Genomic DNA, 18,139 nt, shown 5'->3' on the forward strand with positions numbered 1-18,139 from the left:
CACATCCACATGGTTCTTGAACACCTCCAGGGATAGTGATGCCATCACCTCCCTGGGTGTCCTGTTCCAAACCATTACCAGTTTTTATTTGAGAAAATTTTTTTCTAATATCCAACACAACCCCCCCTTGGTACACCTTGAGGCCAGTACCTATAATCCTATCAGAGGTTGTACAAGTCTGAGACTAAGATGCTTAATGTTAAAAAGATACCAAGATGTACAGAGAGAGTAGGGGAGATGAAATGGGAAAAGAAAGCTTACAACCACAGTTATTGTCAGAAATATGCACAATTGGTTGGATCTGAAAATGATCCACTAGAATCTTAATGTTCAGTACCAAAGATCTGTGTGTTGCACAGCAAAAGCATCACAGAAGAAATCACTACTAGAACCTCAGGTGAAGGAGCCAAGTGTCAACTTGTATTTTAAGGTTTAGAAGAAATTACTGTTCCTATGTTCTTCACACACAGTACATTCTCCTCTTAAAATGTATTGAGCTTGCTCAATTTTTAATGATCTGAAGTAGCAGTATAATTTGGGGCAAAGGAAAATTATATGCAAGAACTCTCTTAGGTATCCATGCAACCTCCATTGAACTTTAGGTTCTCATTTACCAAAACAAATAACATTTGTAAGTTCCCTAGGTGAAGAACACAATTGCAAAGGGATGAGCATTTGCTGCCTCTGATGTCACAATTCAATTGCCAGAAATAAGTATTTAAGCACATCCTGCTGCGAGGAGAAAGTGCTAAAACATCTAGAGATACAACTATAGTACCACTGCCACAACAAGGTGGAATGAGGTAACTGAGAATTTCATCTCAGCTATCTGCTCATTTACGCTGATAGATTTCATTCAGACTTTCACACCATACAATTCACTCTCATTCACTTGGCACAGAAAATGAGCATGGTCATTCATATAATAAACACAGAGAAAATATAAATCACAGAGAAAACAGAACTTGCAATGAAGAACTTACTTATCAGAAGACCAGTGATATTTTAAAGAACTTGTGGTCGTTGGTGAATTTTTGCAGTCACTTTGTGGTCTCAAGGAAGAAGTCTAAAGATGTTGAGTATGTTCTGAAAGGAAGAATAATCGAAGACTTATCAGTCATTTCAGCTGTCAAGTATTATAACAGAACTTTTCTAAAAGAATGTACTCATTTTTTTCCCTTAATGGGGTTCTTCACCCCAAAAATAATCCTTTATCCTATCACTGAATCTGCAGAGTTTATGGAATTCAAAACAAACTGCTCAGATCAGACTTCCTGGGGCATGCAGAATAAATAGCGCACAAGAAATCAGAACAGTGAGAAGAATAATTATTTAATTTCTTTTCTGGCATATCTCCATTTCTAAGCAATTTGAAGTGTAAGGAAACAGAAAATATTAAAGAGATCAGTCTCCTTTCAGGTTTAATAAACCAATGTGCTGGAGTAATGACTTTCTGAAACAGGCCCACAAAATCACATCCCCAAATGTCTTTCAAGTCATTGCCTAGAGTTCCTTGGCTATCTTTTGGACTAATTCATGTACTCAGCCTCCTTATTTGTCTTCTAATAGCAGAAGATAGAGCTATGTACTCAGTGTGTTATCCCACATTTCAAGTGTAGCTTCCTAATTTCCAGACATCCCTACCAGACAGGACAGTTGCATGGTTTGAGGAGCTATCTCACCTCTACAAATCTGAGTGAAATTGACAAACTGGGAGATGATCAACCCTTCCATTGACTTGGTCTGTGCAGGAGGGGGACACCTTGCTGTAGTGCAGAATCACAGTTACTCAGCTTTAAAAGAGTAACATTGATTAAAGCTGGCAGAAAACATTGGGAAGGCTCTGTCCACTATGCTGGATCCACTCTGACAGTAGGCAAAGGGAAATAAAGTTCAGCAATGAGAAGCTCTGGAAACTTGGTACATGTCTTTCACTGAAGTCAGTATTCTTTGCTATTGCACTGGGTTTATGTAACAAGGCAGCAACTGTTGTGATGAGACCAGTGGATATTTCTGTTCCAGACAAAATTGATTTCAGTTTGTCCGGCCACTACACCAACTGGATTACTAGAGCTGCCAGCAATCAACCTCAGCATATCAACTTCTGTAAAAACATATTTAAGAAAGTGCAAAACACTCTGTTTGGTAACTGTGAAAGAGAGCTCTGAGAAAAACCATAACTACTCTGAAAACACTGAGGTTGAAGAAGTATGGGGAGGAGGTGCTTAAGGTGCCAGAGCAGAGATTCCTTTGCAGCCCATGGAGAACCATGGTAAAGCAGATGTCCCCCTGAAGCCCACGGAAAGTATCACACAGAACCAGATATCCACATTGCAGCTTGTGGAAGACCCTGTGCTGGAACGGGGAATGATGAAATATAGTTGAGCCTGGAAGGAAAGGTGGTAGGGGGAAGGTGGCTTAATGTTGTTTCTTGCTATCATACTCTTATTTTTAATTGGTAATAGATCATGTTCATTGTTCCATGTTGAGTCTCTTAACAGATAACTGTGAAGTGACCTCCCTGTCTTTATTTAGAACCATGAGCTTTTCCACGTTATTTTCTTCCTCTGTCCTGGTTGAGGATGAGGAATGAGAGAGTGGATGAGTGGTTGCCTGGCTGATGGCCTGGGTCAACTCACCAAAGCTGTAAAATAAAACACCATTCCATCTCAGATCTGTAACATACTAGGCAGGACTGAGACTGGAATGCAAAAACAAACAAACAAAACACACACACAAACATTAAAGTAAACTCTGCCTAGAATGAACAGGGAAAAAACAGAATAAATAAGGTATAGAACTTCTCTGAGAAAGCTATGTTGACAGGAAAGCTTCAAGACTTCCAGCTCTACACTGTTGTGCAGCTACACATTTGAAAACAAGATCTTTTATTAACAAGCAGAGAGATTTACAAAGAGATTCACACTCCACGAGAGTGCTGAAAATATCATTAAAAAAAATAAAAATCCTTTCTTGTGACATGACCCTGAATTAATTTTGGTCCATAAATAAATTTTCAGCAATAATCATTGAAATAATATAGCAAGTGTTTTGAAGTCAGGTGAGACTTACTGACTTGCAGTAATGTATGTATTCAGTTAGCATTTATTTTAGAAACAACTACTTTATATTTTGTTGTTGTTAGGTTTTAGCAGTCTTGAAGTGATTTTTTTTTAATCCCAGCCCCAGAACTCAATCCTAGCCATTATGATAGTAATAGTACATTTCAGTTATGAAAAAAAAATTGAATAGCTATACTTCTCTGTCTGATACTTAAGATGAAATCTCTGTCAAGTTATTATAGCAAAGGAATCTGACTCTGTTTGGATTCTTCTGGATTTAGTAAGGATAACCCTCTACAGTAGAAAAATTAGCAAAATCCCCTTAGATAAAACTTACAGAATGTACTACTTCCAGAAAGAGTTTCTTGTCAGAATTAATGTTCTGTTAGAATTATCACCAACCTGCTAAACAAATGGGGTCCAAGGGAATCATTCACACCGCTTCACATACTTTAGTGAGAAATCTCTAGAATAATAAAACCCAGAACACTACAACATTACCAGTGGAACTGAGAGAATATTAAATTCTACTAACAATTATTATGCTTATAGTCAAAAATGGTCTTGTAATTTAGCCCTGCTTTTATGGCTAAATAACTAATGCCTCATATCTGTACCATGGGAAATGCACAAGCACAACAAAACCAGCTTTTGCTAAGGAAAGAGAATTTGGAAAAAGCTTTATAAAAATGTTACCTAGTTTCTCAGCAGCTGTCAAAAAAGGAAATGGTATATTAGGAAATATTAGGAAATGGACAGAGAACACAGCAGAAGAAAACATGATAATGCTGTCATATAAATCCTTTGTCCACATAACTTTGAATACTGAATGCATTTCCAGTCATCTCATCTCAAAGAAGATGGTGGGAAAAGAGGATAAAGAAAACAGTGGTGACGGGATGATCAAAGGTAAGTAATGACTTCTGCACTCAGAAAGAAAAAATAACTTCAGGATTTTATGTTGGAAGAGGAACGACTGAGGGAAAGTATTGTGAAAGAGCTTCATAAAACCAAGAACACTACTGAGAATATGAATAAGACATGTTTTTTTAAACTGTATTTCATAACACAGAAGCATGGTAATCCCAACCATGTTAGGTTGCAAGTTTAAAGACAAACAAAGAAAACCGGGAAAGGACATTTTCCACAAAGATCATAATTAAACATCAGAACTTATTGCCACATGATATGGTAGATGCTACATACATGCATGGAGTCCAAGAAGCAGTTCACTAAGGCAGCAAAATGAACATTACCAGTCTGTATTTTACACAAAGATGCAGAACGTAAACCTTCACTTTAAGAAACACTACAGAGTATGGTGGGATGACACCAAGGGAAGTTACCCACTGTTACCATTCAGATACAGCTCACCGAGATCTCATGCAGAGGCTAGAGAGCACTGTCTGCAAATACATGGGGAAGCGTTTGCGTGCAGAAAATTTCTAACTTCTCTGGTTTTTCTGTGCAACCTCACACTCCAGAGTAATTCAAGTTAGTGAAGGGTCACTGTTTTGGGGGACCTTACAAGTCCACCCATCATTTTGGAGACCAAAAATTGAATACATTGAGGATGTCCAGATCCATAATGAACTTTTAATGTTTTGCCACCTTACATAAATGAGTGCATAAAAATGGCTCCATTAGGTCAAACAGAAAATTCTTCTATCTAAGCCAGCATTCCATCTACAACAACCACCAAAATAAAAAGTAAGCTTTGGCTGGCATGACATATTCAGCTTTCAGGATATTGTAAACTTTAGAAAGCCATGCTGACCTTTTTAATCCCAAACAGACACTGAATAAATATTACAAAAGAAAACGTTCTGGAGGGAAATAATCCTGCGGCTCAAATCCAGGTTTGCATCCCAGCTATGGAAATAACACCAAGCCATGGCCCATCCCTTCTCTCACATGCTGATTTTCATTGAAAAATAACAGGGGCAGGAGGGGACAATGACACCAACCAAAGCTCAGTGATACAGGCCACCAAGACTCTGGGCACACTTACCCCATAGTTTAGGTACAGTCTGCATGACCAGAGAGATCTAGACAGACAAATCCAGTCAGAGCAGTTTAACTGCACTGTTATAAAAGCATTTCCTGAATAGAGGAAGCCTTAAGAAGCTTTAAGTCACCTAGGAAGCATCAGCTACCCTGTACAAGTTGATGAGTGGTGCAGCTGGCAAACTCTGTGCTTGTAGCACATCAGTGAGCGGAGTAAAGTCCTTAGAGAACAGCATCAGATGAAGGATGCAGAGCTCAAGCAACCTCTCTTATTCACCAGAAGTAATTTTGATCAAGTTTTATCACAACAGTAAACTGCAAGTGACTATTCCCCATAATCTATGTCTATGTATTTCACTGGAAAAATCTCTATATTCCTCTCTCATGAAGTAGCTTAAGCAGGTAAAATGAAGATCCAGTAACCACAGAAGAGAGACTACTTTTCTTTTTTCCTCCAGAACAGGGGGAAAAGAAACAAGGCAGAAGAGATATTGCAACAATGTTATTTCTAAATATTCACACTGGAAAACTTAATACTTTTGAAATTCATAGTCTATGTACAGTATACACATAGTATAGAGAAACAGCAGTCATTCAAAACTGATGGGAAACAAATAAGGTTTACATCCAAATAAGCATGTCTGTGCAACCTTCTTCAGCAGTTTAGCTAAATTAACATGAAATCATTGTTTTGGCCAAGACAAAACTCTTAAGCAGGCATTTGCTCATCCCCATGTCTGTCTGCACAGCAAGTCCATTCACAGTAAACACATGAGCCAGAAGAGCACTTTCTAGAAGCACAGAATCAAACTGTCACACACCCAAGGATGCTACTATGTTTGTGTTGGCATTTCAGCTAACAGAGCTGTTGTGTTGGTCTACAGCAAGTTATCTAGGTCCCTGCCTGGCTGACAAGTGGCCTAATAAAATTTAGCTTTTACTAGGGAGACAGAAAACCACAAAGCCTTTCCCAGGATGGTTTAACTACCCTGGCACAGACTGCAACTGCTGGGTTGCTAAAGCCCAGCCTAAGGAATGCTGTTCCTAAGAAGCAAGGATAACCATATTTCTTGTTCAGTAAGAAAAGACTCCTGCTGTGGGTATCACCACAACAGACCACACTGTCTCAGTATCTTAAAACAGCTGTTACCACTTCCAGAGCTCAACAGAATTAAATCTCACTGTACAGCGATGTATAATGACAATAATGCAAAGATGGTACAAGAGAAGTGGTGATAAGTATCCAAAAGCTATCCAAAGGAAAGACTCACCCAATTGAGGCCTTAAATCTGCTGGAAAACACAGAAACAAAGTCCACCAAGGAGCGATCACAAAGAAATGCTACTTCAGTGGTGGTCAGCCCTTAAATGAGGTCTAGAGGACCTCCACCCCTTCTGGGAGCACAGCTGAATTACCCTCACCTGTGCTCCCACAGCTGACCTGAAACTTGCCTCAGCTGATTAATCAGAGGTTCAGGCTGTGATTACCAATTTCCCATACGCTCACCATGTAGAACGTATCCCAAACCAGCTGGGACCTTGCAGGGAAAATGAGGCAGCATACAGGCTCCAGCAAACTCCAGCTATGTCTATGGGGTACACTAGTTCCTCCCATGTTAGTCTGACTTGCTGACCTACATTTATTTAAACTTGACAAAAGAAGCAGCTTTTTAGTGTAGTTTTTACATGGTCTACAAGCGATAAGAACTATTTGCCTTGTTTCCATGGCACGATTGCCAGCTGCTAAGGTGATGGCACCTTTGGAAAGTGTGTTTAAGGAAGGGCAAAATGCGACACAGGCAAGGGAGCTGGAGCAGGTGAATAAAGGTAATCAGAAAAAGTTGAAGTCAGAGGAAGAAGGAGGAGGCACTGGGGGGCAGAGATCTTCTATGAAGCCTGTGTTGGAACAGGGGACATATGTGAGAGGGAAGAAGTAGCAGAGAAACCACCACGTTGTGTTGCTGGGGTGGGAGGAAATGTGCTAGGAATGAAGGAGTGGAGCTGAGCCTGGGCAAAAAGATAGATAGGTCACATTTTAGTGCTTGTATTTTTGATTCTTGCTGCCTGAATTTATTAAATTAAATTAATTTTCCCCTGGTTGAGTCTGTTTTACTAGTGATGGTAATTTTTAAGTGATTCCCCTGTCTTTATCTCAACTCACAAGCTTTTTTCACACTATTTTTGCCCCGTCTTGCCGAGGAGTGGAGTGAGAGGCAGGCTACAGCCATCCCAGCATGTCCTTTGGGCAGGCAGTATGTTTATGCTGCTTTGCTTTCAGTGAAAACATACACACTTGGGTTGGTGTGCCTCAATTATGTACAATGAGTGTCACACTTTCAGTGAACTTAACCTGAACTGCCTTAAACAGTCTCTATAGAGACAAGGAACAACGTAATTCTTGGAGAGCATGAGTATGCAATCCTACTTTCCTACTACATCTATTGCAGCCCATTTCTGAAAACATTATCCAAACCTATTTCAAGCTTGCAAATTGTTAATGAGCAGATTCCTGCCAATGCACTCATTAATTATGCACTGAATTGTTTGGACAAAGCATTGTTAGTCTGTGTGTTGTTCATGAGCTATTTGCTGTTGACCGTGCCTTGTTAATAATTGTTTTGACTTATGCCTTAAATGCCTTATGGTGAAGGAAGAATGATGTTGTTTGTGAATGGTCATTTCACTGCAATAATATTGTTTTTGCTTACTGAACAGATGACAACAACTTTCGAAATAGTCACAGGAGAATAGACAACAGCTGAATATCAAACAGTGACTTGCCATGGTGTGTGTCTGCACCTGGATATTATTGCTGACATACCAGCACTAAGTATTCCATAAACCAAAGCACCTCCTCCCACTTGTAAGTAAATATTTCCCAATAATTGGTAAAATAAATTGAAAAGCCATCAAACCAAATAGCTGTTTGGCTCTAGCAGACATTTAAGACAAATGTTAATGCATTAGTGAATCAGTTTAATCTATAAGGAAACGAGTTTGCTGTGACCAGCACATAGTCTTTAATGCAAAAGATGCCATATTACTGCAGAACATTTGAGTGAAAGAGCTACGGGGACAACCAATTACATTTATTGTAATTGATCTCTCAGTTTGGACAAACACATGGGATTACTTCATTTGCTTTAAGCAACCTAAGTGCATTCTTTTTCCTGATTTTCCTTAAAACCTCTGTGTCACCTGAAATGATCACATCTGGTGGAGTCAATGCTTTTTCTTTGCCCCTCTGATACCACACACATACATACACACAACATTTTTGAAGTCCCAGAGGCTTGTGGCATTGCATTACAATGGATCAGCCACCTCTAATACACTGCAAAGGAAGAGAAGCAGACTGCCCAAGAGAGGGGAAGCAGACAGTCTGCCCTGAGGCCTCCCTATTGTTTGTTTCATTTAGAGACAGCCAATACCACAGTATCTATGAGAAGACAGGAAAAAATTTCAAGTTGCCCCAGCTGTCACCTTCTTAATTCAGCGCCGATTGTTCAGTTGGGCCCAACTGTCCGTAAAACACTGGGATTTTTCATGGCTGTGCTAGAGAAATCTACTGTGCACCTCTGACATGCTGTTCTTTCACTTTGAGCAATATTCCAGAATCAGTAAGCACATGAGTAATCCTGGTCAGCAGACACTGCGCTATCTCATCCAGAAGCAAGCTGATTTTTTTAATTGAAGGTTGTTCTGGATGGTTAATTATTCAACTTTTGTAATTGCCTCACTTTAGTTTCACAAGGATATGTGCAATACAGATAGATGTAAATATTATGTGGTTCGGTAGACGTTGATTTTTGGTGGACAAACAAACAAAGAGGAGTGTGGTGGTCAACATGGTATCCTTGTCTGTCAAGTTTGGACTGACAGCCAGGGAGAACTATTCAGATAACAAAGAACAAGGGTTGTCTCACTGACACTCTAGCAGACAGCAAATAGATAACTTTGCTATGCAGTAGACACTGATCAGTAAAAGCTGGGAGCAGGGAAACTCTGAGAAACTGTGTCAAGCTAATATGCAACCTCAGCTGAGAAAGCTCTGGCATTTTTATTGTGGTGTACTGTTCAAGAGACAGAGTGAGCACTTCCAGAGCTATCATTCTCCACACCGGCAAGTATAAAAATCCTTTCCTAGGAAAACAGCAGTATTATGCAGATTATACAATGAGGTTGAGTCCTCTCCTCAAGCTTTTGCAGAGAAGGTGGTAGAAACAGAAATAAAATTTCAGCTATCCAAGATGCTGTACGAGTTCCATCACTGCAGACATGCACAGATGACACATCCCTACCAGATATGGGCAGAGAAATGATGAAACTTGTACAGTGTCACATAGGTGAGGCTCACTTAAACTTCAGAGCATTATATTACCTGCTAAATTACCTCTGGTATTAGTTACATTTAATAAAATGGGGATGTTGTGAAGAGAGAACTGAGAAGAATAGTCTCACTGTGCATTGCTGAAAGTTATTGCTTACATTGCAAAAATGATCCCCGTGCATGTACCACCTTACAGCAAACAGAAACCAAACAATGATATCACAGATGTAACAGCTTGCACAGAGCACTAACTACACAGCTCAGCGTGTTTATTGGAAAGAAAAATTGTTAATGTAGTATCAGCGTACCTAACAATTTTTATTCCAGAGCCATAATGATTGGATACGTATCATACTATCAGATCTGTGAGCACAATCCCACTTCACTTATATATGAAGCCAATGGCCTTGCATTAGAAAAGAATCTCTTCAGGGATGCCCATGAAGCCATTCACGTGATTAAGATGACCAAGATTTCACTTAATGTGGGCAGCTGGCACCCATTATGCATATCACACGTTACCAGTTATAGTGCTATTTTATCCTTACTCAGTGCTGCAATACTTAAAATGTAATTTAATCCATCCAAGCATCAATATTGATGCCTTGCTACTGTATTTCCAGTTAAACTGTGTGAAAAATCCCACCTTTTCAACCATGGTTTTAGTGAAATAACTCAGCTGAAAGCTACAAGAGTAGTTCCTAATCCATTTTCTCGTTCATGTGTGAGTATGATTGGCAGTAATCTACTTCAAACAGTGATCTCCTATAGTTCTTCAACAAGATACAAATGGAAACAAACAGTTCAGATCAATCTACAGTTTATACAAACAATAAATAGCATATTGCAATCAGTAAGCAAATCTGTAGAAATACAGTTTATAGCAGCAGGTCATTTGCTTGTACTGCAATTCAGATTTCAGTTTTCTTATATCAGCTCAGCAATTTTACCTGCTATATTTCCCAGAACACTGTAGTCTATCCTATTGGCACAGGCAATTTGGCTGTGCAGACACAATGTTTCCACACTTTAACTTATGATGCAGAAGTCTGTTACAATTCCTTCTGGCAAAAGGAAAGCCACAGTTGTTACCATTGCTTACAGATCATGACCTTCTATGAAGATCAGTGGGACCTCATTGATCATTATGTCTGACCTCCCACAGCATACAGGAGGCAGAATCCCATTTGTTTGTTTAATCCCCGGCTCTCAGCCTGGACTACTTCATTCCCATTTGCATCACAAGATTCAACAACAAAGCTGTTTGATATTAGCGTATGAAAATAGGATTCCTATTAGAAATTATACTTTCTGTGATAGTATCACAGTCTATGCATTAAGACAGATTCTGATTATTATTATTATTTTTTTAAGAGTATGCATTGCAGAAGTGAAAAGTCTTCAGAAACAAGTTATCTGAATCACTACAATATTTATAATATTAAGGAAAGTAAGTCACTATGAATATTTATATGTCTTAAAGAATAATTAAGAGCTAGGCAGGAAGCTGCCTTTTCTTTTTAAGAAATAAATTTTTAATTGCAAAGTATCTTTTAGTAACAGTTTGGTGTCTGACAGAGATATAAAAGGGGACATTTGAAGGTCAGGGATAATGCTTATATACCTGTACATAGGTCTGCACATAGAATAATGCCGTATATACAGTATATTAAGTAAATACTGAAAAAATAACTAATAGGTATTTATTGAATAATATATTAAGTTCTGTTAAAGTATTTACTGTCCTTTTAATATGCTTTTCAGCACAATATGCACGTCTGTTCTCAAACACAAGAATATTTCTTAAAAAACAAATTGCAAGTATCTACTAAAAATTATTGTGTCCAACAGGTCTTTGACTAGGACAGTAAGGAACAAACAGAAAAATGCTACTTGGAAGAGTCAAAATCAACTGATTTTAACCACACTGAAGAAGCTACATATATGGAACACAAACATAAGCAAAGAGCTTCAGATTTCCGGTAATGAGGTAATTAATAATATTGTTAGCTATCTGTAGATAGACATGGGCATTCCATGTGCCATGACATGGCCTATTTTAAAGGATTCTCTGCCAGTTTGAGAAGAAAGGCAATTCTCTGACCTTCTAAGGTAAGAAGAAATCAGAAAGGTACTGCAAGTCTAATTGCTCTCAACTACTCAAAGATGGGGAAAAAAAAGGGAGGTTGGGAGGGAGAGCTTTGGGATGGGTAGGGCATAGCTTTGTCTTATTTAGACATTGTGCTTTGGTTTGTTTTGTTGACTTACACTTCCTCTTTTGAGAGAACTCATAGAGTTTTACACGGCAGTGAAGATATTCACTATCCATCTCATTCCTATCACAATGCTCAATTTCACAATTTCAAGTGTTGTGTACTAACCTGAAGCAGTAGCATCAAAAGAAAGTTAATCCCACAATATTAGTTGCATAATGGAAATTCTGAAATACAGTTACATAATTGAATGAATAGGATTGAAGAAAATAATCCGACTTCATGAAGGATTGAAGAACTGATAACTCTTAATACAAAAATTATAGCTCAGACTGAAACCATGTAGTCTCCCATACATGAGTGTGGGCTCCTAGCATGCTTAAAGGAAACCTCTTTCCTGTCTAGCTTTTTTACACACAAATATCTTTTGCATATTCACAGCTAAGAACAGAAAAACACTAAAAGTAAAGGGCCAAATAAAACATCATGGAGCTTCCCTGTTATTCTTTTGATGAGATTTTTGGCACACACCTCTTTTTTTTTTTTTTTTTTCCTTCACTGTTTGAATTTTCTGGATGCAGCCTTCCAAACTCATTTCAGGCCACCTGCAGCAGGAGATTGCTGTGATTTGTGAGTACTGATCAGTCCCCATAGAATTTTATTCTCTGATTACAGTAGAGCTTTACATGCTTTTCTCATAACCACTTGCTGGCAAGCTGAAACTGAGAAATGAACACAAGCAAGGGTGAGTGGTTTTGCTTTTGGCAGCTCTGCGGAGTCTCACTCAAAATGGAAATGTTTTATTATTTTGTCTCAGGAATGAAGTTCCTAAGCAGAAACACAGCAACAGCAGTTTTTTGTTTGTTTGTTTGTTTGTTTGTTTGTTTTGGTTTTTTTGGTACTACAATAGCAAACCCCAATATAATTAATATAAACCGTTAGCCTCACACTATGTAATTCTAGCAGCTTCTCTTTTTCTGGTTCTAAAACGCTGGTACTTCTTGTTATGCTAACAACGGAGCTTTAGGAATATCTTCTGTGTCCTACTGTGCCATGGCAGAATTAGGAACCAACCTTTTTCTCTGCAAATATAAAATTTCCTAGTGAATCCCAAAGTAGTGAATATTCAGGTGATGCACTGAAGTGAGAGTGTAAAAAATGGACAGATTTTTAACTGGAAAGGCATACAAGGGGTCATATCCTTAATTGGTATAAATAACATGAAGCACATTAATCTCAGACCTACATTGGTTCTGCCCTTGCTAGTGACATACCACAAGTCAAAAAGAGTCCAGTGTTTGGCTCCCACCTCAGTATGCTTTGGTGGTTTGCATATTTCTTAAGACAAGTTGAAAAAACAATCATGAGGAATTAACAGCATTACACTAGCTGAGAGAACCTGAACAATGCAGTAGGCGCATAACTGAGCAACTGTTCTGCCTTTCAAGAGGGGGGGAAGACAGCGCATGGTGGCCAGACAACTTAGGGTAGCCCATGCAGCATCTCTTTCTCGTACATATGCTATGGATGCTTGCAGCTTTCCTGAACAGAAACAGATGGTCTTCCCCGAGAAAAGTCTAAAATCTTTGAAAGTTTTCTAAGCTTTAAAAAGAACTGTGAGGAAAAATAATAATGTTTTCTTTTTCAACAATTTTGTGCACTGATTTTCCTGGTATGTGTATTTAGTAGACAGCCTTGTACATAATACATCCTCTAATGCTTCTTCAGATGTAATGATCTTTCCTTTACAAGTCAGCAGTTTCAAATGTTCATTCTCTACGATAACAACTGTCACTGCCTATGTATTTTCTGTTTACAGCACAGGCCATGATTTTTGATGGATCAAAGACAAACAAATCCAAATGATTCTGACATTATTTGTAAGACAGGTTTCTATTCTACCACAATAAATTTATTCGGATATGTTTTTATCTCATAAGGAACAGTTGAAGTAGGCAGGATTAGGATGCGTCTTGCTTCCCTCAATGTTTTGTAGAAGTTTTTGTTAGAGATTGAATTTTAGGACTTCTTAGTATACAGGGAAAATATCAATGGCACTGATGATCGGATCGATACATTTATTGGTTATAGTAAGAGCTCAGTCTGTTTAGTTTTGCCAAATTTGCAAGATCAAAAACAATAATCAGAAATTCATCTATATCAGGATAAATTCAGAAGTAAGTACTATTGCTGGAAAAGTAAAACACAGTGCCATTAAATATTATTTACAAATGTTGATTTGGTTGCCCAATATTGCAATTTCATGTTTGTTTCAAAAGAGGTATAAATGCTGGGCTTACCTCTCTGCTAAAGAACAAGTGTTTTCTACTGAGGATTCTCCACTGGAGCTCATAATTACGTGGCACCTTTCCAGTGTAGCTGAGAATACAATCAGGACCACATATGTTTGGTCCACCAGAGCCATGGTGCTCCACTTGCCCACACAGCTCTTAGTCACTTATTGACATTTCAGGGACTTTCAACTAATGATCAAATCTGGAGGAGTGAAGTCAAGATAAAGAATTTCTTTTCTACCTATTTGTTGTTTGACTACAGCACAAATAAAACAAGCATGTCCCTTATCATTGATCTTTTTCTATCGTTTGAGCAATGAATGTGTTGAAGTGCTGCTGTAAACAGGGTGGGAATAGTACTGCTGTGCATCAGAAGTGAAACAAATAAGATAAGGCAATAAGAAAAGATGCTTTCTTGCTGAAACAGACCAAATCACAGCATGGAACATTATTAAAGAATCTGAAAGCTGAGCACTAATTTGCTTCTTTGAATGATGCAGATTCAATCAATAAATCTCCAGCCATCAGAATGAAACCTTTGGGGAGACAAATCAAAACCAGAAAATCTTCCCACAAAATGTTTTGGAACATCTACCTTTTTCTACTGTACCTTGTTCCTAAGGTACTGAGTTTATTTGAAAGCCATTCTTTAACTTCATCATACAAAGCTATCAACCTACCCATGCCTCACTAACACCTGAGTGAATTAAAAGGTTTATATTCTCAGGCTGCAGACATCTAAGTACTTGAGAAGTGACACTCAAACATGAAAATCCAATAAGAATGCAGATTTAGTGCCTCAATCCCTAAGATCAAGTCAAAGCTGGATATATATGTTAAAATATATGCCAAATCAAGGATTAAATCCTACATTCTGCATCCATGGCCTTGCATACTCTTTGCATGCATGGCCAGACCAGAGTAAAAGCTGGGAAAGAGCTGGCTAGTATTTATGAGACTTGGCATGTGAGGTAAAGAAATAGAGTGAAGTAGAAAGACCCACATTGTTTTTTGAAGGGCTCATCTCAGCTCTGTTTTCTGATGGCATGATGCTAGGCTGACTGAAATTTTGTCCCTTATGAGTCCTTATGTGGATGATAGCAAAAGGAAAATAAGATGATAATTTGAGTGTTCTGTATGCTCTACTTGAGAGGTTTGTAAGAACTTCATAAAGAAATGAGCAGGAAGAAAAAGAAAGTGTGGGGGGAAGTAGTTTTTAATGAAAGAGTCAAGGGTAACAAGTGGCTTGATGAGCAAGGCTCCATCAGGGCTAGAAGGCAAACATACCTGCCTAAGAGCACTGCAGAGGTAGGAAGACACAACACTTTGCAGGAGAAAATGTGATTCTAGTAATGTAAAAATTTATAAATAAAGGATAATTGCACCTAAACCAGGATTCATTATCTACAGCATTACATTATTACCAGTAATACAATAAAAGGAGTGCGGCTACAAATAAGGTGTAATGTGCACTAGGCAAACTAAACAGAACAGATAAGGCAGGCAATCTCAAAGCAGATATTTACAGTTTTAATTTACCTACATTTATCTACCTCTTAAAGATATTCCTAAATTTATCTCAGTTCCTGTAGTGTCAGGATTCTAACATAAATCTAGAAGGAAAGCTGTTTTTTAACTGGAAGCCCTTCTGGAGGCAGAACTCTCACTCTAGCTGCGATGCTTCAAATTTAGGAGCACCATGCTTGCAACTATGAAACACTTATTGGTTCAAGGGATAAGCAAAGATGCCATTGCAGAATCCTATTTCCTGCCTCCCTCTTCTCCATGGCAAAGGATTTGATGGTGTTCAAGAGAAGGAATGATGGCTTCTGTAAAGGAGAACTATGAAACTCTGACAAGGGAAAAATGTCTTTGGAGGACAGGATGACCTTTGCAAACCGCACATTAATAGTTAAAGGAATGGATATTACTAAGAGAAGGAAAAGAATAATATGTACAAAACTGAATTTGAAACACAGCATCCTACCATGCCAGTGAGGAAGAGTTGCCCTGTCAAAGCTAATAAGAGACTCAGTCAACTCTATTTTCTGAAGCTCTTACACAAACACTGTTTGAATCATTAATTGAGGTTGTTAAGTTGTAAAGTATCTCTGTTCAGAAAGAAGGAAATCTGAGTAATATATCTACAAATGTAGAAAGGGTTAAGTGAAGCATATCAGTTTAAAAAAAAAAAACAACACATTTTTTTAGATGGCATTATCTCAGCCACCAACTACTAAATCCTGTCTTCATTGAAAAATATTTTAATGACTGCACATTCTATTAGTCACAACTCTATTTAAAACAATTATTTGGGGAAGAAGCACCTGCATTCATCTACAGTTGGAGAAGAGTAAACAATAGAACACACAAAGGAACGGAAATCTTCATATATATCAACCTACTGAATGTTCAGCCACACTTACATGCATTCTGCAGCCCCGTGCTTCATATTTGTTGGAAATGTCACCAAGTATGGTGCAACCACTTGCTTTTGGAACACTTGGGTACCCTTACCTTATATCCAGTAAAAAAAACTGCAATTTTATTTTCAATGAATCCCATGATATATGGAATTAAAACAGATTTTTCAATGTTTTCAGAAGATTCTACAAGACAGTAAGATAATTATGACTGAAGAATGAAGTTTTAGCTTTAGTATGCCAGGATATCATCTCAATAAATAAGCATTTTTTACCCCAAGGCTGATTAGCAAATGAGTATCAGAGCTCATAAAGGAATAGTGAATGAACCTGTTTAAGTCCCTGGAGGTAATACACAGACTACGTACCACAGTTTTCCACCGACTAAGCCCCCATTTCATGGAAAATCTAAGGAATTTCCTGTGGTGTAGATCAATATACTGAACATTGGCTTTGTTTTACTAGAGTCTTATTTACAGCAAGGAAAAAACAAACAAACATATTTTTAAGCACAGAGCTTAAAATCCAAAGTGTGGTAAATAAACTATGTATTAGATATATAACTCTCAGACTTGAGGAAAAACTACTGAATTCAATAAAGAGAAACCTACCATAATCACTGGAATTAATTAGTTCTGATTTAGTTTCAGAAACGTTTTTAATAACAGCTATTCTAGTTTATCTATGACTTAAATGTTTTTGTTGATGAGAAACCCTGCACAGTACAAAAAGTATACTCATCAGCTGCTGTGTTATTTATGGTGGTGTCTACTCACTTCATCAAGGAAAATTATAAATCACAGATCTTAAATGAACCACTGGTCTGGGTACTGACACAGAGCATGATGGAGTGAGAGGACCAGGACGTCCCTAATTGCATGTCTTTCTCCCTCTGTATCCAGCACTAGTGAGGCCACATCTTGAACACTGTGTTCAGTTTTGGGCTCTTCCGCTACAAGAAAGACATTGAGGCCCCAGAGTAAATCCAGAGATGGACAACAAAACCATGAGGGGTCTGCAGCACAAGTCTTACGGAGAGCAGTTGAGGGAACTGGAATTGTTTAGTCTGGAAAAGAGGAAGCTCAGGGGAGATATTGTAGCTCTCTATGATGACCTGAAAGAAGGTTGTGAGATGGAGGTCAGCCTCTTCTCCTAGGTAACAGTGATAGAATAAGAGATAATGGCCTCAAGTTGTACCAGGGGAGGTTCAGGTTGGATATTAGGAACAATTTCTTCTCAGAAAGAGTGGTGCTGCAGTGGCACAGGCTGCCCAGGAAGGTGGTGCAGTCACCGTCCCTGGAGGTGTTCAAGGGACTGTATGGATGTGGCACTGAGAGACGTGGTCAGTGGGCATGGTGGGGATGGGCTGGTGGTTGGACTAGGTGATCTTGGTGGTCTTTTCCAACCTTAAATATTCTACAATTCTATGTGGGAATGTTAAGAGGCAGAGATCATGTTGGGAGAGGAAAGGCTGGTTGGTTACTCATTTTTTTAACTGTAAGTCAAAGGAAATCAACTTCCTGAATGCAGCACTTTACAGGGAACATGTACTATATTCTCTATCCCCTCACTGACCAGTGCCCCTCTCAGCCCTGACAACATACTCCAATTCAACACAGTAATAGTATAGTCAAACACTTTTTTCTCCTTAGGAAAAAAAAAATACTAGAGAGAAATGTATAAATGCTGCCTATATCAGTTACTCTTACTACATGTAAATGACAAAACACAGCAGCTCAGAGTGCGTGATTTAATCTGACTGACCTAGATCGATGAAGTATCAATGTCAATATGCTTTAAATGTGTTGCTT

The 18,139-nt window shown here is 38.4% G+C and overlaps 1 protein-coding gene across 1 annotated transcript in view; it reads right to left on the reverse strand.

The window, feature by feature from the left end:
* The window catches only part of LOC107309443 (poly(rC)-binding protein 3-like), a 456,594-nt gene that overhangs the window by 160,855 nt on the left and 277,600 nt on the right, over positions 1–18,139 (reverse strand). Inside the window, exon 3 of the mRNA XM_032442437.1 lies at positions 984–1,086. The gene's annotated coding sequence lies outside the window, so the exon portion shown is untranslated. The remainder of the gene's footprint in view (positions 1–983; positions 1,087–18,139) is intronic.

Source organism: Coturnix japonica, chromosome 2, assembly GCF_001577835.2.
Source record: "Coturnix japonica isolate 7356 chromosome 2, Coturnix japonica 2.1, whole genome shotgun sequence".
NCBI lineage: Eukaryota > Metazoa > Chordata > Aves > Galliformes > Phasianidae > Coturnix > Coturnix japonica.